The sequence below is a fragment of the Euleptes europaea genome, chromosome 3 (assembly GCF_029931775.1).
Source record: "Euleptes europaea isolate rEulEur1 chromosome 3, rEulEur1.hap1, whole genome shotgun sequence".
Classification (NCBI taxonomy): Eukaryota; Metazoa; Chordata; class Lepidosauria; order Squamata; family Sphaerodactylidae; genus Euleptes; species Euleptes europaea.
The window spans coordinates 80030627-80055059 of record NC_079314.1 but is presented as its reverse complement, the minus strand read 5'-3'; the positions used below and the strand labels follow the sequence as shown (position 1 = coordinate 80055059).

The window sequence follows — 24433 nt, the reverse complement described above, 5'->3', positions numbered from 1 at the left end:
AGGATAGCTTCTAATACTATTAATGCCAGCTTATTACATGTCCAGCAAGGCCATTGGGGGGGGGGGGGCTTGATATCAATTCAGACTGAGCTCTAGATTTATCATTGGTCAGATAGCAAAGATTATATTAAGGCATGGTCAGAAATCTCTGATTTAGAGGATCAGTTTCACAGACCCTGTCAGAATTTATGTTGTTCTTGCTCAGGACCTTCCAACTAAAAGGCATCATTGTAGAGCCAATATGGATAGACCAATGTACCCACTCCATTTCCACCATAGAAATTTTCACTATAATACTGAACTAAGAGACCAATAAGTGCTGCCCCAAATAGACACAATTACTGTGGTTTGAGCTTGGCTATAAAAACTCATGTCACAATAATGGTGTCAATATTTGTGTGCGTTATATGCCATCAAGTAACTTCCGACTTATGTTGACCCTATTAATTAATGTCCTCCAAAATATCCTATCATTAACAGCCTTGCTGAAGGCTGTGGCTTCCTTTATTGAACCAGAAAATAGGCAAAATCAACAACTGCCCACACATGTGCCTTCTCTGTTGTGGGCCCCACCTTGTGGAATGGTCTGCCTGAGGAGATCTGGAAGGATCCCACTCTCCTGGCTTTCTGCAAAATTGAATTATTCAAGAGGGATTTTCTATGCAGACAATAGGGTAGCAGTGTACAAAAGACTTCACAAAGTTACTTGGACAAATTATTAGGGACTGTGGTCTGCATTACTGTGTATAGTTTGCTGTGGATTGGATCCTGTTGTGTAATTTTGCATCATTATTGTATCATGCTAACATACTTTGCTTCAGTTCTGTTTTTTAGCTTCTGGTTGGCGTTGCAACCTAAATCCTATTTCATTGTTTATTGAATGTCCCATCTTGTCACTCTGTGTAATCCACCTTGAGTCCAGTGAGAAAGGCCGACTATAAATAACATAAATAAATTGAGTCAATTGGGTATTCCTCTTTCCCCGCTGCATTTTCCTAGCATTATTGTCTTTTCCCATGAGCATTGTCTTCTCATGATCTGACAAAAGTACAATAGGCTCAGTTTAGTCATTTTAGCTTCTAGGGACAGTGCAGGCTTGATTTGATCTAGAATTCACTCATTTGTCCATGGTATCTGTAAAACGATCCTCCGACACCACATTTTAAATCAGTTTTCTCCCTGTCAGCTTTCTTCATTGTCCAACATTCACATCCATGCGTAATAATGGGGAATGCCATAGTATTAATTATCTTGATTTTGGTCTCCAAGTGGCACTTCCTTACACTTAAGGATCTTTTCTAGTTTTTTCATGACTACCCTTCCAAGTGTCAATCTCCTTCTGATTTGTTGGTTGATGACTGAGCTGAGGAATAGACAATCTTTAACAATTTCAATTTCTTCATTGTCAACTCTAAAAATGTGTTTCCTCAGTGGTCATTATTTTTTATTTTTTTGATGTTCAGCTGTAATCCTACTCTGGTACTTTCTCTTTTAACCTTGATCAGTGGTCCTTTCAGGTCTCCACTATTTTCTGCCAGTAATATGGTGTCATCTGCATATCTCAAATTGGTAATGTTCTTTTCACCAATTTTCACTCATATATATCCAGCTTTCCTTATGATATTTGTCAATATTTGGGACATTCCAGAAGCATCTAATGGAAATTTCTCTTATTCTTTGCTGCAAAGAAACCAACACAGATTCTATTCAGACATTGCTAAAATGGTTCAGTTGCAACATTTGTATTGAAATCCTAAACAGAGTTACAGCCTTCTAAATCCACTAAAGATCACTGAAAAATGTAACTCTGTTTAGGATTGTACTGTCCTTTGACACAATAATATTTGAAGTACCATGTGGCTACAAGAAAGAAAGGGGGATAGGCCTGATACTTTCAACAGCAGGACTTTCCACAGGGTATAACAATTTATTTTAAAAAACCCAGAAAAGTTTGTTTATGGAAAGCAAACATTATGGAAATCATTATAAAAAGCATAGATAGTATATGGGGTTTTTCTTAGACTGCTGATGGTTCTTAAAAGATTGGTTCATTGTATAGTCTTTTTTTTAGTTGAAATGTTAGAAACCATTGAAGCACTATTGATAGACAGTTGCGTCAGGGAGTTTCAGTTAGATTTGTGCCATCAGATGTTCCACAGTCTAGCCAAGTATTAGTTATGTAATGAGTTGATAAGACACATTTTTCAGTGTGGATGGCAAAAGGTGACATTTGACTTCTTTCAACAGTGTTTTGGCTTACCCAACTGGAGACAATGAAGGATAAAGTCAGTACAAATTACATATTCAAAATATAAATGTATCCACGAACCCATCTGTGTGACTACCTCTCAAGTCATTAATGTTGGCTTTATTCCAACAAGCTCATCCATATGAATTATGACATTTACATATTGCTGCAGGATAAATTTGGGACACCTACTTTATAGTCATGTTGGCCCAACCAAATGTGAACATAAAAGAAATGAAATTGTACCTCTAAATGGACTGAAGTGTAGGTTTTTAACTTTACCATTTTTTCCTGTAAAACAAAAAAACCCAAAAAGTTCATTCAGACCAAAAGTAAAATTATGTATCATTGAAATAGCTTCTGGTTTAGATTGAACTCTTGATCAGAAAGGGGGTTTTTTTTTTGGGTGGGGGGGGCAATGGTCTAGGCAATCACAGCATCTTTTCTGTTAGTACAATGGTCATAAAGTTCACTGTTAGTACCGTTTGACCAATGGATGGAAGTAAATATTCAGTCAGGTCATTGGATATTCTTGCAGAGATCTATAAGAATATATGAATGTCAGAATACATATATATAAGATTCGAAGAGAATATTTTCACTGTAGAAGAAATGGCTGTCCTGTTAGCAGAAGCAGAGCTACCCACCTAGTGCAAGTAGTAGATTAGCCTGGTATACTTGTGACACATGTCAAATATTGTCAAATATTTATTTATTTAAAACATCTATTAGCTGCCTTTCTCCCTTGTGAAACTCTACGCAGCTTGCAATATAAATAAAACAATAAAAACACACAACAAAAACAACAATAAAACCCATAAAAGTCACAGTTTAAAAACTCCAAATTGGACGGCCAATAATAAAAGCTAAATCAATCACAATGTAGTCCTAAATAAAATTGTCTTCAGCTGCCTCCTGAAGATTGACAAGGGAAGGGGGGGGCTAGGCGCACCTCCCTGAGGAAGTTGTTCCATAATTGTGGGGCTGCTACTGAAAAGGACTTCCCTCACGTACCCACCAAACAAACTTCTTTAATTGGTAGGAAAGTCAGGAGGGCATCTCCCTGCAGTCTTAATTCCTAGACAAGAATGTAGGGGAGAAGACCGTTCTTCAGATACCCCAATCGCCAGTCAGGTAGGGCTTTAAAGGACAAAACCAATACCTTGAACTGGGCTCGGGAGCAGATCTGTAGGGAACATGTTCTCCTCGACCAGCAGTCTAGCTGCACCTTCTGAACACTCTTCAAGGGTATCCCAAACTCCAGCGCATTGCAGTAGTCCAATCAAGATATTACTAAAGCATGGATGACTGTGGCTAGAACTCATTCACCCAGGTACAGATGCAGTTGATGCAACAACCAGAGCTGGGCAAATGCACTCCAAGCCACAGCAGCCACCTTGTTTGCTAAGGTGATAGCTTTTTCAAGCAGCACACCAAGCTGCTTGACAACCTGGCTTGTCAAAAGGAAAATAACCCCATCCAAAACAAGGGAGAGCTGATGTCCCTAGTCTGCCTTCCTACTAACCCAGAGCACCACTGTCTTGTCAGGATTAAGTTTTAGCTTTTTTTACCCTAGTCCAACCCATTACTGACTCCAAGCACAGGCTCAGAACATCAACAGCATCTTTGGAATTAGGTGGAAAAGAAAGGTAGAGCTGGTATCATGTGCCTGTTGGTGACATTGCAGTCTATACCTCCTGATGGCCTCTCCCAGTGGCTTCATACATATATTAAATAGTAACTTTAAAAGAAACACCCTTAATTGCAACCTGAAGTTCCAAAAAGCCCTCAGCAGAAATTGGACTGGACAACTTTAAAGAAACTTCATTTCCCTCTTTTCTGATCTATTCTTGTAATGTGAGACAGTGTAACTTCCTCTTGTTCTCCTATGGTAAGTGGAGATGAGTGAGTCTTCCCCTTGGCACGTTACGATGATTATTTTTTTAAAATTAAATTTATACTCTGCTCTCTGTCCCGACCAAGGCCTGGCCCAGAGCGGCTCACATCCGTTACAGTTTAAATGCAAAAAACAACACACAGACACACGAGTCTCTCACTCTCTTTGTCCATTGCTTTTAGGGCTAAAGTGCTCTAAAAATAACATGAATGAGGAGTTGAATGCACTTGTATATGAACCTAGTAGATTTCATAGCTATTCATTCTCAGCTGTGAAAACTTATTTTGTGTTTGATTTATCCACTTAGTTTTTCAAATATATCTATAAGCTTACTTTCTGTACCTACCTTCCAGTGGCAAATGCATTTCCAATGAGATGTAGCATAGGTAGACTATTACAACAAGGATTCCAGAGCAAACTAGAGAGAACAGTCTTTGCAAAAATGCATTACCAGGCTGGTCTGTTTTACTGTTTTCACATATGAGTTGTGAAGATGTCTGTGAGATCTGCTTTGGAATATATGAGAAATTCTCAGCCGAAGTAGACAATGTGTAACTAGATAGGACACCACTGTGCGGTGCTGGCCACTGTGGTGCTGGCCACTGGGGCAGACCCACTTTCATGGTAGGGAACCCTCAAGTGTTTGTGTGTGTGGGGGGGGGGGCACCTCACTTTCCTCTGTATCCTCCTGCCAACATTATTTCTCCTTTCCTCCTTCTGGGAACCCCCATATCCGCTCCCATTTCCTGCCTCATTCTAACCTTCTCAGCCGTTCCCCAACCTACTTTTATCTGCCTCCCATATTCAGCCACATTTACTATTTATTTACTTCATTTATACCCCACCTTTCTCTACAGTAGGGACCAAAGCAGCTTACATTATTCTCCTCTCCTCCTTTTTATCCTCACAATTAGGGCTGTCGATTCGGTTCGGCCCGAACCGAAAAACAGCCAAATTTCCCCCGAACTCAAAAATGGCGGGAAAACGGGGGAGCCGAATTCAGCGAGTTCAGGAGTTCACGAATAAATTCAGCAAATTCGGGGTGCAGCAGAATAACCGTCAGTAAGCAGCATTCTGCCCTGGCCAATTGGTGGCCAAGCTGGGTCTTCTTCTGGCCAATCAGTCAGGATTGAGTACCGGAGGAATCAGCTGCTGCGCGGCCTGGCCGGGGAGAGAAAGAGAGAGAAATCCTCATGGGGGGGGTGTGTGCATGTGCACATTTGCTCCTTTCCGTGGCTGCAGGGGGCGCTTTTTTTGGGGTGCAGCCACCAAACGTTCAGCATAGCTTCAGACGAGCCTTCTTAAGAGACCCCCCCAAGTTTTGTAAAGATGGGTTCAGTGGGGGCAGAAATATGGGCTCCCCCCTTTTCTCTTTCCGTGGCTGCAGGGGGGCGCATTTTTGAGGGTGCAGCCCCCAAACATTCAGCATAGCTTCAGACGAGCCTTCTTAAGAGACCCCCCCAAGTTTTGTAAACATTGGGTCAGGGGGTCCCGAGATATGGGCTTTCCCCTTTTCCCTATTGGGATGAATGGATCACCCAATCCTGTATGCATCTCCAGAGCGGCAAATCCAAGGCAAAACCTCCCGTGCTTAAATAGAATCATATTGGATTACCCAGTCCTCCCAGCCCCTCCTGATGGAACAGAAGACAGCCACAGTAAGACCCCTTTGGGGGCTTTAATCTATAATTTTTCTCCTGTGTGTGTGTGTGTGGGGGGGAAAGCAGAGTCTGTGTGTGTGTGTGTGGAGGGAGCAGTTTCTGTGGGTGGGGGGGAGCCAAAGGGGGCTTTTGCCTGTTCTGCCTGGGGTGTGTGTGCCCCCTCGAGTCTCTCTCTCCCTGGTTTGAGGGGGGCTTCAGTTGTGTGTCGTCAGGTTTTCCCTCATTCATAAAATCGGTTAGGTCTATTTTGATGCTTGCTCAAAACTGGTTTTCAAATGGTGACTTAAAGAATGCATTTGCTTGGTCCCGAGTCTGATGCAAAAGGGGAAATTTCACCCCCTCCTGCTCATTATTCATAGCTAGCTGCCTCTGTCCCTTTCCATGGTTTGCAAACTCCCAGGTGTCAGGTGTGGCTTTGCATGGTTGCAGACGTGTTGCTTTGCATGGTTGTGTTGCTTTGCAGTTGTGTTGCTTTGCAAACTTCTTTGCACCTGCCCTGCCCTTGCTCCCCGCAGCTCAGCTGTTTGTCGGGGCTGGGAGTTTTGTGTGTGGGTGGCAAGCTCTGCTCAGAGATGCACATTAAGGGTGGGGGGACCCCTTTCAGGGCCCATATCTCAGCCCCCCCTGACCCAATCTTTACAAAAATTGGGGGGTCTTGCAAGAAGGGTCCTTTGAAGCTCCGCGGAAAGTTTGGGACTTCTACCCAAAAAATGCCCCCCCAGAGCCGTGGAAAGGTGCGATTGTGTTTTTAATGGCCTTATTCGGCCGATTTTTTTTCCCGAACTTTGAATTCGCGCCGAATTGCACGGACCCGAAGTGGGGGAGTTCGGACTTCGGCATATCCTGAATCCAGACAGGCCGAATTTGGCCGAATCTGAACTATACCGAATTTTTTTTTTCAACAGCCCTACTCACAATAGCCATGTGAGGTAGGTTAGGATGAAAGTATGTGATGAAAGTATGGCCTGAAATCACCCAGTGAGCTTCCACAGCAAGATGGAAATTCAAACCTGGGTCTCCCAGACCTTACTCTGAAGCTCTGACAGATGTGCAATATTGACTTTCATAGGGTGGCTGTTGTTGAAGAGGAGCAAGCAGCGAGGCCTAGTTGAGACATGAAAATCAGGTGGTATCAAGTAACCCAGTGGTTGCTGCCAGCCCTAGGGTGCCAACTACCAGGTGGGGCCTGGAGATCTCCTGGAATTACAACTGATCTCCAGGTGACAGTTTCCTGCTGGAAAAAGTGACTGCTCTTAAAATTGTATTTTGGAGAAACCCTGAACTTCAGGTTTGAGAAGTTTTGGTGCTGTTAAATAATTTATTGGTTTGTATTAAAGTTGCCAGCTCCGGGTTGGGAAATACCAGGAGATTTTCGGGGTGGAGCCTGAGGAGGTTACTTGGAGGCTGGCAACCCTAGTGTGTATATATTTGTCATATTAACAGCTGTGGTGTTGAATTTTGAAAGTTGTGCATATTGACAGGTTCTGCTACTGAATATTAGACAATGTAGGGATTATGCAATTGACATTAAGGGCTTTTCAGGTTTCATTTCAAAAATAAAAGACAAGTTTTGATTTTTTTTAAGTAGTGGTCTTTTCTTTCATGCAGGGAAATCCAGTTCTGAATAATATTTGCATAAATTCCGTTCTCTAAAGTATATGCAAGTCATCGAATAGATGTATGTAAATATTTAATAATATGGAAGCAATCTCATTGATTTGATGGATCATTCACTTAAGCAACAAGCATCAGAGGCACTGAGATTGATATAAACTTCAGATACTAGTTTGAAGTAATAAACAGAATAATGTTTTAATTATGTGAAAAATGCCAGCGCCATGGATTCTTATTTTGCCATTCATTTGATGCCTACTTTAGCTTGTAGAGGAGAGCATTAATTATAATGCTGTGTCTAAGTGGTGGCAGTGAAAACATTTGTTAGCAGTAAAGTTTTTCATTAAGAAAACAAATCTTATTTATTTCTAGTGCATCATATTTTTTAGGAAGACTAAGTATTCATTGTTACATTGTAGAAATCAATCCAAATCACTGTCAGAGCTGGTGGTCTGAAGGCAAACTGAGGATGAGCAAGTACTCATAAGTAGTCACAGTATATAATGAGCCTATACCATCAAGCTAAATTCAGGAGCAAGTGTTGCCTGGCTTGAGGAGCTGGTATCTGCAGCACCACTATCTAGCCATCTACAGGATGTGTGATGAAGCACAGAGGAAGCAGTCCCACCCTTCCCTGTGCCACCAAACAGCTGATTGGCTGGCAGGCAGGCAAGGGCGGGCCATTGTTGGGCCAGGAGGCCCACATCCTTAGGCACATAGACAGGGTGCAGCCAAGAAAGGCTCTTGAAGAGAGGCCCCTATATGGACTTCCTAGGGAGGAGTCTGGGAGGGTGAGGGGAGGGGCCATGGAGGCCTGTCATTATATAAAGTGTTGAGCTGAGGAGGTTTTGGCTGCAGCTAGCTTGGCCAGATGGGCACTCTGGCAACTCCTTCTCCAACTGGTGAGTGATATGCTTGGTGAGTGATATGCTGCCCGTGCTTCTTTTTTCTGTGGGTTTCCCTGTTGAAACCTATTTGCAGAAATGGACATGCCACAATCTCACAGTCGTCAGTAGAGTTAGGGCATTGATTTTGTTTCTTTCCTTGCTCTGTTTTGTTGGTGGCTGAGTAGAGCACAGTGACATTATGGAGGCATGCTGGTATTGCCTTGCATTGCTTAATTTCTTCTACATAAACTTAACATGTGGGTGCTGTCACCATAATGTTCCATGGTTGACGGGTGTTGTCAGTGTTGCTTGCTTTTGTGTTGCTGCTGTGCTTTCCATACTTAGGGATTTTTTTTCATCTGTTGTTTCTTTTCTGAGAGAGCACAGCATACCAACTAGCTATGCTGGTGTCATGCTAGCATCAATGACATATAGGGTTGCCAACCTCCAGGTAATGAAGGAGAAAAAAGACACCTCTGTACTATTATCAGGAGGATGAGAAAACCAGTACAGGAGCAATGCTGCTAACAATGCCAATATATTATAGCTACATATATACTTTACAGTATGTGGTAATGAAACCACCAACAACACATACATTCAGTGGATGTACAAAATTTCCACAGCTCATTTGAATTCCATCTGGTAAGTATCAAATAAGTCCTTTAAAGTAATTATCTTAGTCTTTTCTCAAAACAGATGGTGCAAGATGAACAGTCAAGGAGAATACGATCGTTTCGGAGCACAAGGGCTCAGTTCTTCATCAGTTCTTCCTGTACAACATAATAAATACAAATTTTTCTATTCTGCAGTCTCTTTAAAATCCAATATCTTTCAATAAATAACAATAATTAAGTTACAATAAATAGTTCAAATACTTACAAAAGATGCAATGCATGCAATCCTATATCAACATCCATGATATCAGGTTTCAAAGAATAACCTTTTCCAGAATAAAGTGCATAATACTTCCCCAGAGGTGTAAGATGCTGAGTTCCTTCCACTCCTGGTAAGGACTCAAGTGGCGTTATTCACATAGCATATTCAGTAAACTAAATACCCATCAGGTGTGTATTACATGAGCCAGCTGATGCACCAGTGCCTGAGAATGATTCTTAAAGTGATATTATGCATTATCATCTTAAAAAAACCAGGAAAGATCATTCTCCAAGTTCAAGCCATGGGTTGCCATGGTGTTCAAAATATGTATGAAGTAAGATTCCTTGCGTCTTAAAAGTCTTTCATTATCACTTCTGTTAAATCTATTGGGTTGTAGATGCCAAATTACAAAAAACCTCAAATCGTTCTCATTATGTTTACACTGAAGGAAATGTTCAACTACTGGAGCTGAAGTTATGCCCGCCCTAATTCTGGACCTATGTTTCAATATCCGAGCCTTGATCGGTCGAATACTGGAACCAACATAAATACGCTGGCAGGGGCAAATTAAACAATAAATACAATATTTAGTATTGCAGTTAGAGAAGGAACGTATCTTGAAAGTAAAATCAGAATCAGTTCTTTAAAATTTAAATGGATAGTTTGAGGATTTGCCAGAAACTCTATGGTAAAACCATAGATTTTTCTGACAACTGCTAGCACTACCCTGGAAGTTAGCTCTAGGAATTGCCAGAAACTGCCACTGAGTTTCTGAGTATTCCTAGAGCTACCCTTTGTCACTTTCTATATAAATGTCTTGTAAGTACATGAGGCTATTTGTTTTCCTCCCACTGCCACTTGGAGTGGTCGTGGGCAACAGGACCCGGGAGCAGGATCCCTTGTCTCCACTGGGGCCTTGGCAGCCCTAGACATAGTGTACAGTGATGTGGTTTCTTCAAGAACATTTTTATTTAGGAACACAAATATCAGTGCTGTGAAAATTTTGTGTTTAAGAAAAGTATAATGTGTTGGCTTTTTCTTAATTTATATGATGCAGATTGAATGATTCACTGCATTAGAAAGATGTCCAGATTGGCATATTTTAGTACCCTGAAAAAGGTGTGTTTATATGCACATTTTTTCCCAGTGAGACTCTTCTATTCAGCTCAAAGTGAGCATGTTTCATGCATAGGGTTGCCAGCTCCGGGTTGGGAAATACCTGGAGATTTTGGGGGTGGAGCCTGAGGAGGGTGGGGTTTGGTGAGGGGAGAGACTTCAATGGGGTATAATGCCACAGAGTCCACCTTCCAAAGCAGCCATTTTCTCCAGGTGAACTGATCTCTGTCACCTTGTGATCAGTTGTGATCAGTTGTAATAGCAGGAGATCTCCAGACACTACCTATCCATGCATTCCCATAGGACTTTCTTTCTTTCTTTCTTTCTTTCTTTCTTTCTTTCTTTCTTTCTTTCTTTCTTTCTTTCTTTCTTTCTTTCTTTCTTTCTTTCTTTCTTTCTTTCTTTCTTTCTTTCTTTCTTTCTTTCTTTCTTTCTTTCTTTCTTTCTGAATTAGTACAAAATACAAAATAAAGATAAACAGAATACAAAATAAAGATAAACAGATAAACACTGTATTGTGTTTAAGTCTACATTTCCAAGCTAGTTATTCTAATTCTTAAAGATGACAGAAAATGAATAGATGCCTGTCTGAAATTATTATTTGCAGTGCTCTTCAGATCCGAAATCTATCCAGAATGAGGCTTGTTGGCAAAGCTGGGATTTCCTTTGGCACAGATGCGGATGTATAATAAGTTATTTCTGTGCCTATTTGCATTTGTTAATTCAATACTTATCAAGCAGTTTTCAAGCTGGAAAAAACATTGCCTGGGCAGTTTTCTTTATTAAGTATTATGCCCATACATTTCTGGAGCACCTGGTTGGAAACTGGGCTCTAAATGGTCAATAATTTAGTGATCATATTTAGGTTCTATTTACCCTGCTCAAGTTTAGCTTTCAGTTCTCATGTAATGTGGTGTAGTGATTAAGAGAGGTGGTTTGGAGCTGTAGAGTCTGATCTGGAGAACTGGGTTTGATTCCCCACTCCTCTACATGAGCGTTGGATGCTGATCTGGTGAACTGGATTTGCTTCTCCACTCCTACAAATGAAGCCTGCTGGGTGACCTCGGGCTAGTCACATTCTCTCAGCCCCACCTACCTCACAGGGTGTCTTTTGTGGGGAGGGGAAGGGAAGGTGATTGTAAACTGGTTTGATTCTTCCTTAAGTGGTAGAGAAAGTCGGCATATCAAAACTCACCTTCTTCTTCCTCTTCCTCCTCCTCTTCCTCCTCCTCTTCTTCTTCTTCCTCCTCCTCCTTCTTTTCTTCTTCCTCTTCCTCCTCCTCCTCTTCTTCCTCTTCCGCCTCCTCCTCTTCTTCTTCTTCCTCCTCTTCCTCCTCCTCCTCCTCTTCTTCTTCTTCCTCCTCCTCCTCTTTCTCCTCCTCCTCCTCCTCCTCTTCTTCTTCTTCTTCTTCTTCCTCCTCTTCCTCCTCCTCCTCCTCCTCCTCCATTATGATGATGCATTGGACACTAACAGTGCATTCCTAAGGAGAGTTACCATTGAAATGAATGGGCTTAGACTGCAGTAACTCTCCTTAGGAAAATACTGTAAATGTAGAAGTATATGATTGTCTAACAACTCAAACACAAGCAGCCTTGGAATACTACTGAATTTCAGTCCATTGAGGCTTTCAGAAACAACTCTTAAGCAGGGGTTTCAGGCAGAGTTTGGACTAGAGTGTGCAGCAAGTTTTTCTAGACACTGTAGTCCTGTATGTGTGTGTGTGTCTGTGGCCAACCCTTTTGGGGTTTTCATGGCAAGAGACTATCAGAGGTGGTTTGTCAGTGCCTTCCTCTGCACAGCAACCCTGGTATTCCTTGGTGGTGAAATTATACTCATGCTTTTCCCTGTTCCACCAATGCCACACTTACATTTAGTTTAGCTTCAAAAGATGAAAATTTGCTTCTCCCTTGTGCAAATCAAACTATTAAGACTATATATTTGTACAGCTCTCTGTTTCCTGTCACTATTTCCCCCCGTCAAATATAAACTTCATTTAAACATTTTTCACATTCAACATTATCTTTGTGTCAGTTACATAGTAATGGCATAAAGTAATGTAAACATGGCCTAAAAGAAATAAATGAATTGGGAAACCTAGCCACAAAAAACAGGTAAAGGCAAAGTTGCATAGTGATGACACAAGAAAACCAAATGAACTGGAAAAGGGGCACATCTAGTTCATTCTTCCAGTATCTACCCATAACTGCAAATTTGGCTATTGCTGAATTGTACTAGAGGACAAGCTATCTGTCCTGAGCTGCAGATAGCTTTAGTAGTGTAACTGAGCACAGGGAGCATTCTGTTCCATAAAGTTACCCCATTGAACCCTATGAGGACACCCCCCCCAAGTGCAAGTGTTGTACCCAAGATTTAACTGGAGTGTACCTAGGGTTGCCAGTTCCGAGTTGGGAAATAACTGGAGATTTTTGGAGTGGAGCCTGAGGGCGGGGCTTGGGGAGGGGAGGGACTTCAATGCCATAGAGTCCAATTGCCAAAGCGGCCATTTTCTGTAGGTGAACTGATCTCCATCAGCTGGAGATCAATTGTAATAGTGGGAGAATGCCAGCTAGTGCCTGGAGGTTGGCAACCATAAGTATACCCAAGACGTCTAACGATGTCTGCCCATCTCAACAGCTGTTTATGCTTTATGCACAAAGATCTCTTTTTTATGAAATCTAGACTTATAATTCTTCTTAAGGAATTCTTTGTATTTTATCTCAACCCTGAATTCTTTTATATATAAAATGACATTTACATTCAAATACTTTTACATACCAACACATTCTACCATGTGGAGGCTGTTCTATAATGGCTGCTACCACCACATGACAAGCTGTTTGGGCATAAAGATGTTTTGTCTTATCCAGTCTACACAAACAAAAGACAAAGTTTGTAGTGATGTGCAAAAAATGCCCTGGTCTCTGTGACAAGCTGGTGCTGTTTGCAAACATCTTACCACATTAAATAATCAGTACAGGATTTAGTTTCAAGTCACTTCTGTATATGGCAAACTATAAGTAATTCTTGTTCATGGAATCCTCTTCTGTTAAGCGCAATGATGACTCACTCATGCATGATCTCCCATGTTTGATCCAAAGCATTTATAGCATAGTTATATAGGAGGGCAGAAGCTGCAAAGATCAAAATGAGATTATTACTGTTTTCTGCTACTATAAATGCAGACATCACTCTTGCTTCATGAAAAAGCTCTAATTTTCTATGATTGTTTTGATTAGAAGCATTCACAACTAAGTACCTGAAGCAAATGGCTCTGAAAGGTTCAGTAATGAAGTGGTAGAACAAACAGCAATTATTGATGTATAAAACTGTTGGCTCTCATTTTATTCCGTGCACAATTATGTATGCTACATTTCAATTATTTTACCACGGTGTAGCAATATTCACTAATAGTTCTATCTGGAATAGAAATAGAATAGAAATAGAATATTTCTATTCTGTGTGGTGCACCCTTCCCTCCTGCCCCAGGCGGTCCTTTCCACAGCTCCGTGGCTGGTTGAATGTCCTCTAGATTAGTCTCCCCAGGTTCCTGCCAAACACATTATTTCCCACCCTTGATAGGTGAAGTCCATTGCATGCTATTAGGCCTTCTTCCAGAAAATCTAGCCCATAGTCCCAGAATCCAAATCGCTCCTGTCAGCACCACCGATGCAGCCAGTAGTTCACTTCCATTATCTTCTTCTCCTTATATGGTTTCTGTAAACCTTCCACGTGAATTGGGACTACTGTGGGTCTTACTAGTCCTAAACGCTAGGGCTTATAGAAAGAGTGTATTAAACAGCTGAATGAATCACCCAGCTCCTTTGCTCCAAAAAGCTTGGGTAGGGTTGCCAGGTCACTTTTCTCCTCTGGCGGGAAGGTTTTGTGTTTAAGTGTGTGTGCGTGCACAAGCACACCGTTGTCCGCACGGCACTTCTGGCTTTGAACCGGAAGTGCCGCCTTGCAAAGGGCCCTTACCTCTTAGTTTGAGTGGTAAAGCGTCCCTTTACCACTCAAACTAAGAGGTAAAGGCCCCTTGTGAGGTGGAACTTCAAGTTTTAAACCGGAAGTGCTGAGCACGGTATGCACATGCACATGCACATTTGCCCACCAACCCTCAGGTGGTCGGCGGGCAGAGGGGGCAATTGCTGGGGGTTTGGCTGCCACCAGCAGGCATCTGGCAACCCTAGGCTTAGGAGATTTTCTGAGCTCTGCCTTAGGCCTGATGGTTCAAAAGCTCCATCATTCCCTAGAGCCTTAAAAACCATGAATGGATGTATGAACACAATTCTGCTTGAACTGTCATTATTTTCCAAAATTTGAGAGTAAACGTTCAGTCGAAAATGGAGGTATTTATCTCAGTAGCAGAAGTGAAAATGAAACTCAAAAGGCTGTTTTGTCTTAGCTCTAGTTACTTTTGGAAGTTTGCTGTTATTTTATGCTCTGCTGAAGAACCATCTTTTGATCTTCCTTTTTTGTCCCTAGATGTTGGTTAGGAAAACAACAGCAGCTGGGAATCCTCCATGCAACATAATGAAGTTGCAGCACTACCACCATGGTTGAAATCTCTGCAAAAGCAAAAAAGTAAGTAATCTAATAGCTACCAACACTTAAAAGCTAGTGTATTTGGTTAGATTGTAAAGTGGGGTCTTTTAAAAAATAATAATGTTATAATCATAAATATATATGGGGAAATAAGATATTTCCCTGAGAAAAGGGTTCATTCTGCAAACCTAAGAACACTTTCCTGGAAGTAAGTCTTGCTGAATAGATATAAGTCTTAGAGCGCAATCCTGAAAGGGGGGGTAGATCCACGGCTACTGGGAGCAGCAGAACTGTGCTACCTCCTCAGAGGCTTCCTGGCTGCTGAGGAGACCAAAAAAGCAATTTTAAAAATAAAATAATGAAAAAAGGGGTGTTACCCGAAATGCTCTTTGAATGGGGAATTAGCTAAGCAGATCGGTAACTTTAATATCTGTAAAGCGAGATCAACCAACTATACCAGAGCCCATTAACTGTGACCTTAAGAATAAAGACAGACAAGGGATTTGGAATTGAGAGAGTTTATGCCGTTTCTTTCATTCAATGATGCAACACAAACATACAGAGATTCTAAGAAATAAAAGGTAGTAGAATAAGGACGGATGCCAACGTGGCAGGAGGTAGTTGATTGGGAAATACTGCACCTTTTTCCAGATGAGGAGTTGTCCACGTTCCAGTAGACTAAGATAGCAGAAAAAGGGGGACACGGGGAATAAAAAGGGGGCATGGGTAGCCCCCAGCGTATTTTAGCATGGCTGCTCACTCCGGCAGAGTGGCAGGCTGTATAAAATGGGAGGCCCTAAGGTAAGGTTATGGGATGTGGTCACCCCAGATATACTGTTTTTCTGGGGGCGGGGTGATGGGATTACCCCTCCTAGGTTCCCAGGTGACAAAAGGCTTAATCTTTGGCTGCCGGGGTGGGATAGTGAGAATTTAGAAACCTATTCTAATTCCAATGGCTTGCACAACCCGGGAGGAACCGGGGGATCTCTGCTGAAGTGCTTAATCGTCTTTAAACAATAGGCACGATCTCTGCTAACGGCTGGGGATCGCTGCTGCATAGCTGGAAGAATGACTCATCGCTAATATCAGGATCGCTGCTGATTGCCCATTAATCTGCTGATGTTGCAATGGGAGGGGGGTGTTGGCACTGACTATGTGACTGTCTGCTTTCCACGAAATGGCTACAGCTGGAACAGGGACGAACGGGAACATGGAGTCTCTCAGGTTCACTGGAGGTTGCCCTTGCCTCTGCTTCCTAGCTGTCGGCTGCACGGAGCGCACAGGAGTGGCCAGGTCAGTTTCAACGGAGCCGCACTGTGGCCGTCCCAGTAGTGTTTGGGGCGGGCGCACGGCTGGAACAGTAGTCGTGTGCCTGCATATTGGGTTGCCATGTCCAGTCCGGGAGTTTTAGGCGGCCCGTATGCTTACAGGGGGAAATGCCCCATAGAACAAAGCAAGGCTGCACCACCAAAAAAGGTGGCACAGCCCTGCTGCCGCTCAAGGGAGTGTTCCTGGGGAGAAAGAGCTGTGAAAGCTGCCTAAAGGCAGCTCCACCCCCAAGAACGCCCCCCCCCCATGCTGGCACAGGCTTTCTCTTCTGGGAATGCCCTGCCACAAGGCCAGCAAACGATGATATTGGAAAAACTTGCAGCTGCCCTCATTCATAAGCCTGGCGGAACAGCTCCATTTTACAGGCCCTGTGGAACTCATTTAGGTCCCACAGGGCCCTAATGTTATTAGGGAGGCTATTCCACCAGGCTGGGGGCAGAGCCAAAAAATCCCTGGCCTGCGTCAAAGACAGCCTCTCCAAATACAGGATTCGGAACTCAAAGTATAGTGGATTCTGCTGAGTTAAAAATTTGACTGCCATCTTCTGCTGGTCAATGCAAGATTAAATTTTGACAATGTTAACTCTTGCGTGTACATTTGGGTTTGAAAGCACATCATGGTTACCCATGAATCCTGGGTTAATTTTATTTGACTTGGTGCTCCTTTTTTTACAGGATAGCTCTGAATATAATGTGACACTTCTGCTTAACATTTTCTGACACAATAATAAAAAATCCCAATATATAGGAAGGAAGATAGAATAAACAAGAAAACTCTTCTCTTAACGAGGTCTCAGATTATGACATTATATGAAGGTGTTATACTATTGTTAGGTTTTTTACAACAGGTATTTTCCAAAAAGATCTGCAATGAAATGTCATTGTCAAAAAAGTTCTACCACAGGGGTGGGGAACGTCAGGCCTGGGGGCCATTTAAGGCCCACGAAATCAGTTGGTCTGGCCCTTCGTGGGTCCTGGCAGATCTCTAGTTCAGAAGGATCTAAGACTGGTGATCCACCCCCTCCCGTGGGCAGGAATAGACTCTATTCAAGGCAGATGTTTGTTTTGCCGAGAAAAGGAACCTTTTCCCATATTGAAGAAGAGTTGTTAGCTATGGAGCTGTTAGGACCACCCAAGAGACTGTGTTAACCCTTTCCCCACCAGGCCATAGAGAAACATATTCCCTCTGTACTACAAGAGGGCTGGGGGCAGAAGTGGCAACAATGGAGGTGTTAAAGGGGGCAGGGCCAGAATGAGCAGGGGGGGGAGTTCTTAGCCAGTGCATCCTCATTTAATCCCTGCAGGTGGAGGTAGCAGGAGTTGGGTGTAGAATCCGGCTCCTACCATGTGGAGCAGGAGCAACTCCAGCATGCGGCTGGATGGCTACACCTGGCTGGTGCAACAGACCATCCTGTGCCATCAGGTGGGCGAGTGAGCCAACAGTTGGATGCCTGTCTGCTTGCCCGCGCGGGGGGGGGGTCATCTGGTGCAGCTGCCTGCTTGGGGCTTGATCGGCTAATTTTTGAGATGATAATTTTGTATGGCCTGCGAATGATGTTATACATATCCAAATGGCCCTTGGCAGGAAAAAAATATCCCCCACCCCTGCTTTACCAAGATGAATTTAGGATATCAAGAATATAATCCTGAACAGAGCTGTACCCTTCTAAGCCCATTGACCTCCATAGACTTAGAAAGGTGTAACTTTATTTATTTGTTTATTTATTTATACCTCACCTTTCCTCTTGCCTCAAGGTGGATTGGTTTAAGATTGCACTCTAAATCAACTTAAATCTTGTTATAACAGTATTATATATCATTGCTAGTATAAACTATTGACACCTGTAACTATGGAATCTGCACTTGAAAATGAAATCACAGGCAAAATGAAATTGTGCTACATATTTTACTTGGTTTACTGTGAACTCTCCCATGTATTTCCAGGTGGCAAATATTGGCATTCTTGAGGTTTTCCAGGAATAAACCCTGTATGTCTAATTAAAATGCAGATGAGCATAATAAACCACTGTAATTTGAAAGGGCTGATTTACTGATGCAGTTGGCTTCCAACTGCTTCAGGTGTGAAGCTGGAAAGAATTTGTTATGCTACAGGTAAATTTAATTTGGATTCAGAATTCATTTCCATAAGCTCAGTGTTTTATGGTAGACATTACCCTAAATTCAGGCTCTGGTGGTAGTTTAAGTTTTGCACTGTGTCCAGTTTATTGTAGTCATCATTGTTTGTGGCTGGATGTTTGCCTGTCGTGCACAAGTGTACATTCGAATTCACACAATCCATCATTCAGAGGTAGTTGTGAGTAGTATAAATTGCTTTTTATAAATTTGCTGAAAAGTGCTTCAGAAATCAAGTGCTATAGAACTGCAGACACTAGAGAGAAATGTACCCTGTATTTTAAAATAAAGAATATTTGATATTGTGTTTTCTAATTATCACTGCCATCCTATCAACAGTTACATGAATATCATTAGTTCATTTCTGTGGGACTTTAGTTTGTGTATCTTCTGATGAAGTACAGTTGGTTGAGAATTTTAGTGACTGACTGGTACCTGAGGGGTGTTTTTTTTATGTAGGCATGTTCATTGACTGATATTTGGTCAGGCAAATGTATACAAGCAAAGAACTTTGTATATTTTGGCCATATAATATTTGGAGAGGATAGCCCATGATCTCCTACTTTAAAATTTCAACAAGTTTGGCTGATTGTCTGCCCTGACTTTACCCGGTGCCAGAGAGTTCAAGGAAAAGGTTGCCTGAGTGGTCAGCCCAAATATGAAAGAATGGATCTCAGCACAACTGTAAAGGAGCTTCTCAGAGTGCTCCAGTAGATACTATGTATATGGTTGCCTATCAGTGCAAAATGGCAGTGACTGGGGAAGCAGGCATAATCAAGTCTTCTTAGCATCTGTTTAAGCAGCCTTGCAGTAACCTGATTCATAGGAGGTCTGCACATGGGAAGGATTTTAAACCCTTGTTGGCCAATGTGTGAGACAGGATGCTGGATTAGATGGACCACTAGGGTTGCCAACCTCCAGGTGGTGGCTGGAGATCTCACAAGAACATAAGAAAGGCCCTGCTGGATCAGACCAAGGCCCATCAAGTCCAGCAGTCTGTTCACACAGTGGCCAACCAGGTGCCTCTAGGTAGCCACTAACAAGACTAGTGCAGCAGCACCATCCTGCCTGTGTTCCACCGCACCCAAAATAATAGGCATGCTCCTCTGATACTAGAGAGAATAGGTATGCAGCATGACTAATATCCATTCTAACTAACAGCCATGAATACCCTTCTCCTCCATGAATATGTCCACTCCCCTCTTAAAGCCCTCCAAGCTGGCAGCTATTACAACTGATCTCCAGCCGATAGAGATCAGTTCCCCTGGAGAAAATGGCCGCTTTGGCAATTGCACTCTATGGCATTGAAGTCCCTCCCCTCTCCAAACCCCACCCTCCTCAGGATCTACTCCCAAAATCTCCAGGTATTTCCCATTCCAGAGCTGGCAACCCTATGGACCATTGGTCTGATCTAGCAGGGCTGTTTTTATGCACCCCTTTAAGCCCCAGACAATTTTCTAAATCAAAATCCTTTACTTATAAAAATGCAGCTAAAACAATAGTTAATTCTAGCACAAGGATGCTAATAATAGTTTATAGTTATAATTAGTGTGGGAGAGGAAGTGTTAAACCCCCCTCCATTTGCTGGCCCTGAAGTTAACAGGGCAACCATGCTTCTATAACTGTAATTGTCCTTGAAAAGACTGATTTAGATCTATGGTCCTCCTTGCATATACTTCGACTCTAAAGCTCACACTGGCTGTGAACATATATGCCCATTTAAAATGAGAGATGTCTATAAATTCTATATACCAATGATTATGAATTACTTTGTAGTTTATGCAGAAACTATAGGGAAACAGAGCGTTAAGTGATAAGAACAGGTACTTATAAAGAAGGGATGGAAAGAAAGCCAATATATCTCCTGAAGCATTTATTTTAAAAACCAATAATGCTGTGAAAAAACTGTCATGGTATTCCTAGCGTTATATTCGTGTTCTGCCTACAGTGTGCCTGTTAGACTGAGAAGAATAAAAGAGCAATTTCCCACTTAACTGTGACATAAGTGGAGAGGCAGTCAATTTGTGATTTTCCTTTCTAGTCAAGGAAGTATGAGAATGAAATCCTTGTTTCATATATAGGTTCCTCCCGGCCCCCAAGTAAAATGCTAAGCTCATTCCATGTAAAACTAAATACAGTCAGCCTTGAAAGCAGGCCTGGGATTAGCAGAGGTGTTGACATTGAGAAATTAAGTTCAGTTGCTCAATGGCAGGGAATTTTGGTCAACGGAGAAAAAAAAATGCACTGCTCAGCTTGCAAACAGCAGTATTACCTTTTAAAATGGGCAACTGCCAGCAATAGCTTTCTTTATTAGCTTTCTTATTGAGAAAAGCCATTGAATATTTCATTCAGTCTGCTTTCTTTGTTGATGTTTTGATAGTCTCAATGCTGCTGTAGGGTAAACTCATTTCCTGGAAATGTATATTTGTAACAAAGGTCTGATAGCTACATAATCCGCTAGGTTCTTAATATTTTTCTCCCTAGAGTTTATCATTGCTTTGCTTAAGGTTATAACTCCAAAAAATACAGCTGATTTTGCAATAACTGGCATATTCGTACAGATAGACCATTTACAAATATATACTTTTTTTAAAAAAAAGGTAACTGATTGTTGAGAACAACAGACAGGAAATAATGTGATCATGCTGCCGCTAGAGAGAGAAAGAGAGTATAAAGTGAGGAAATTGTAAAGATTAGTGATAGAATCTAATCTGATATTAAAGAAGTAAATATTGGCATTCCCTTCTATAATAGTTCTATTAACGTTAACAGTTTTTTTCTTGCCATAGTGAATCAATGTACAGGACGGAGGTGCTTGTTGATCACTGGATAGTTTGGTTCACAAGCTGTCTGCAAGTTGCAATCAGTAAAATCGAACATTTGACAAACTGTTAGGATTTGAATACTTTGCCACATTCTTGATTAGCCACAGCTGTTTCCTCCCCAAAACCCCAAAGAAGAAATATCTGCATACAAAACAGTTTTGTCTACTTGATTATTTCTTTACAGACAGGAACCTTGCCTCTTTTTAGTATGTTTTGTTCTATGGTCTTTTATGCATGGCTGTTTCACTTGCCATCACCCCTCTGATGACTTCGGGTCTTTGTGTTGATTATGCATGCCATTTCCAACCGTCAGAAGTCGCCTCGCTCTCCCCCTGCATTTCCCCGAGTTTTGCTCGCATTTTCAGAGACCTGCTTTATCTTGAATTTGAAAATGTAGACAATATGCGGGGAAAGGCAGGGGAAAGTGAGGCGACCTCTGACTGTCGGAAACACAAAGACCTGAAGTCGTTGGAGGGGTGACAGTGAGTGAAAAAGCCATGCATAAAAGATCTATGTTTCCTGAAGATGTATACCTCTGGAAGATTTTATTTTTCAGTTTCCTAGCTTTGGAGCTCTGATCCTGCAAATTAATACAATAGCAATACTGCCTTAAGCAGAGCTACACCCTTCTAAATCATTGAAGTGAATGGGTGTATTACAGAGCTACCCTTGGTAAGACAGCAGCCTTCCATTTGAAGAAGAAGAAAGAAGAAGAAGAAAAGTTGGTTTTTCTATGCTGACTTTCTCTACCACTTAAGGGAGACTCAAACCGGCTTACACTCACCTCCCCTTCTCCTCCTCACACAACAGACACCCTGTGAAGTAGGTGAGGCTGAGAGAGCTCTAACAGAGCTGTGACTAGCCCAAGGTCACCCAGCTGGCTTTGTGTGTAGGGGTGGGGAAAGAAATCCAGTTCACCAGATTAGCCTCCACCGCTCATGTGGAGGAGTGGGGAATCAAACCTGGTTCTCCAGTACTGGTACTGGTAATTTCATACAAAGGAGAGTGGGGTAGATATTTGTTTTAATAATTTTTAATTGTTTAGTATATTTCTATATACTTCTGTATATTTCTATATGTGTTTTTAACTTCTTTAATATTTTTATTAATATTGTTTTATTGTCTATTGCCTTGTAGACCTAAATTGGGGAGAAAGTTGGGATGGTTGTCAGTGTTGGTGTGTTTGAAAAAAAAAATCAGCTGATCTCTCCCTGTCACAAGGCAGAGTAGAGGCATAGCATAACAGTGGTCCTTGTGGAAGGACTTAGGAGAACATGCATTGTAGTGGTATACATTAGGACATTCCTGAACTAAAATTATACCAGAAATTTGCTGTTTTGGGTTGGCTCAGGGATATCCATAATGAAGCAAAATACCCCTGAAATTTTAAGAGCAATGAACATTTATTTCCCAGAATTTCAGGCGTATTTCAGGTTCTGCACAGGCAAGAAAAGTGGTGAGGGAGGAGGGAGCATGCCCCAACTGGGATGAAGCATATCAGCCTTTTGAAACTTTAAATGCCTCTGGAGGCCAGGCCTGCCTCAGTATTTAAAGTTTAAAGCAACCAAAGCCTTCAACACAGATCCGAGGTGGCATCTGCTCCCTTGTCTTCCTGAAATCTGTGCTATCAATCTGTGCTATTTCTCTTTTTCCTTTGCCAAATGGCTTTTTCTTAAAGAGAGAGAACCTTTGGCCACAGTGCATTGGACTGTCTAGATCTCTCTCCCCTAGTCACCTTCCTCGCCATTGATCTTTTCCATGCTCCACATCTTTTTGGTATGGTGTCTTGAAAGGGAAGTGGAAAATAAAGAAGAGGGGAAGAAGAGGGATGGGGAGGAGCAGATTCCTCATTCTTTCTGTCTGGATTGGTTGGAAGAAGTAACCCTGCTCTCAGTGGCCAGACGTCTTTTACTGCAGCTGCTTCTTCCTCTCCTTGGAAACAGAAACTGTAGCTCACAGGGCAAAGATTCCCTCTCTTAAAAAAAAAAAAGTTTGAATCCCCATTCTGCTTCAGAAGCTTGTTGGCTGACCCTGTCTCACAAGGTTGTGGTTGCGAGGATCACACGGAGGAAGGAAGACTAATGTGGTAAGCCACTTTGGGTCCCCACTGGAGAGAAAGCTCATTAATATTAATATATTGACTCACAAGATTCAAGATTTGTATTTTATGCAGATTATCAGCAATGTGCACTTGCGTGTAACCCATGATGCAAAAAGCAATGTAAACAAGCCACAACAAACTGCACATGATCCCTAGGGTTGCCAACCTCCAGGAACTGACAGTGACAAAAATAGACACCTCTGTGTACAAACTGTAGTTATGCAAAAGCCAACACAGAAAGGCTGCAAAGACCTTAAAGCTGTGCAAAAAGTATATATTAACACGTACTAGTGTTAATATATACTTTTTGTGCAGCTTTAAGGTCTTTGCAGCCTTTCTGTGTTGGCTTTTGCATTACCTCCAGGTACTAGCTGGAGATCTCCTGCTATTACAACTGATCTCCAGGTGATAGAAATTTTTTCACCTGGAGAAAATGGCTGCTTTGGCAAACTGGATTCTGTGGCACTGAAGTCCCTCCCCTCCTCAAACCCTGCCCTACTTAGGCTCCAACTCCAAAACCTCCCACCGGTGGTGAAGAGGGACCTGGCAACCCTACATTTTATCCTCACAACAACCCTGTGAGGTAGGTTAGGCCAAGAGAGTGTGATTGGCCCAAGGTCACCCATGGTACAAATGGGGATTCGAACCTTGGTCTTCAAGATACTAATTCAACACTCTTAACCACTACTTCATGCTGGCTGCCCAGGAAGAAATTCCAAAACAATAAAGATTTTTTTGTGTGTGTGATTTGAGTGTATTTTATTGCATTTTATGTATTAATTATTATTTTGTTTGCCGCTCTGAACCCAGACTTGGCTGGGGATTGAGGGCGGGATAAAAATTTAAACAAGCAAGCAAGCAAACAAACAAACAAACAAAAAATCTAATCTAGAAACTAAACTAGATGAATATAAATATATTTGATGGACTCACAGATACAAAACAAAAGCTGTTAACAAATATTGCTAGACAGCTTCAACTATGGAACAGAATGTTAAGGACCAATTACTTGACTAAAGCAACTAGAGTCTTTTATGCATGGCTGTTTCACTTGCTGTCACCCCTCCAATGATATCAGTTCTTTGTTCGGATTATGCATGCCATTTCCGAAGGCTTTCCCCCTGGGTTTCCCTGCATTTCACCTGCGTTTTCAAATTCGAGATAAAACAGGTCCCTCAAAACGTGGGGAAACGCAGGGGGG

General features: G+C 42.0%; 1 protein-coding gene across 1 annotated transcript in view; it reads left to right on the top strand.

Moving 5' to 3' along the window:
• Positions 1 to 24433, top strand: part of MGAT4C (MGAT4 family member C) — a 396025-nt gene that overhangs the window by 89709 nt on the left and 281883 nt on the right. Inside the window, exon 2 of the mRNA XM_056846186.1 lies at positions 14786 to 14884. The gene's annotated coding sequence lies outside the window, so the exon portion shown is untranslated. The remainder of the gene's footprint in view (positions 1 to 14785; positions 14885 to 24433) is intronic.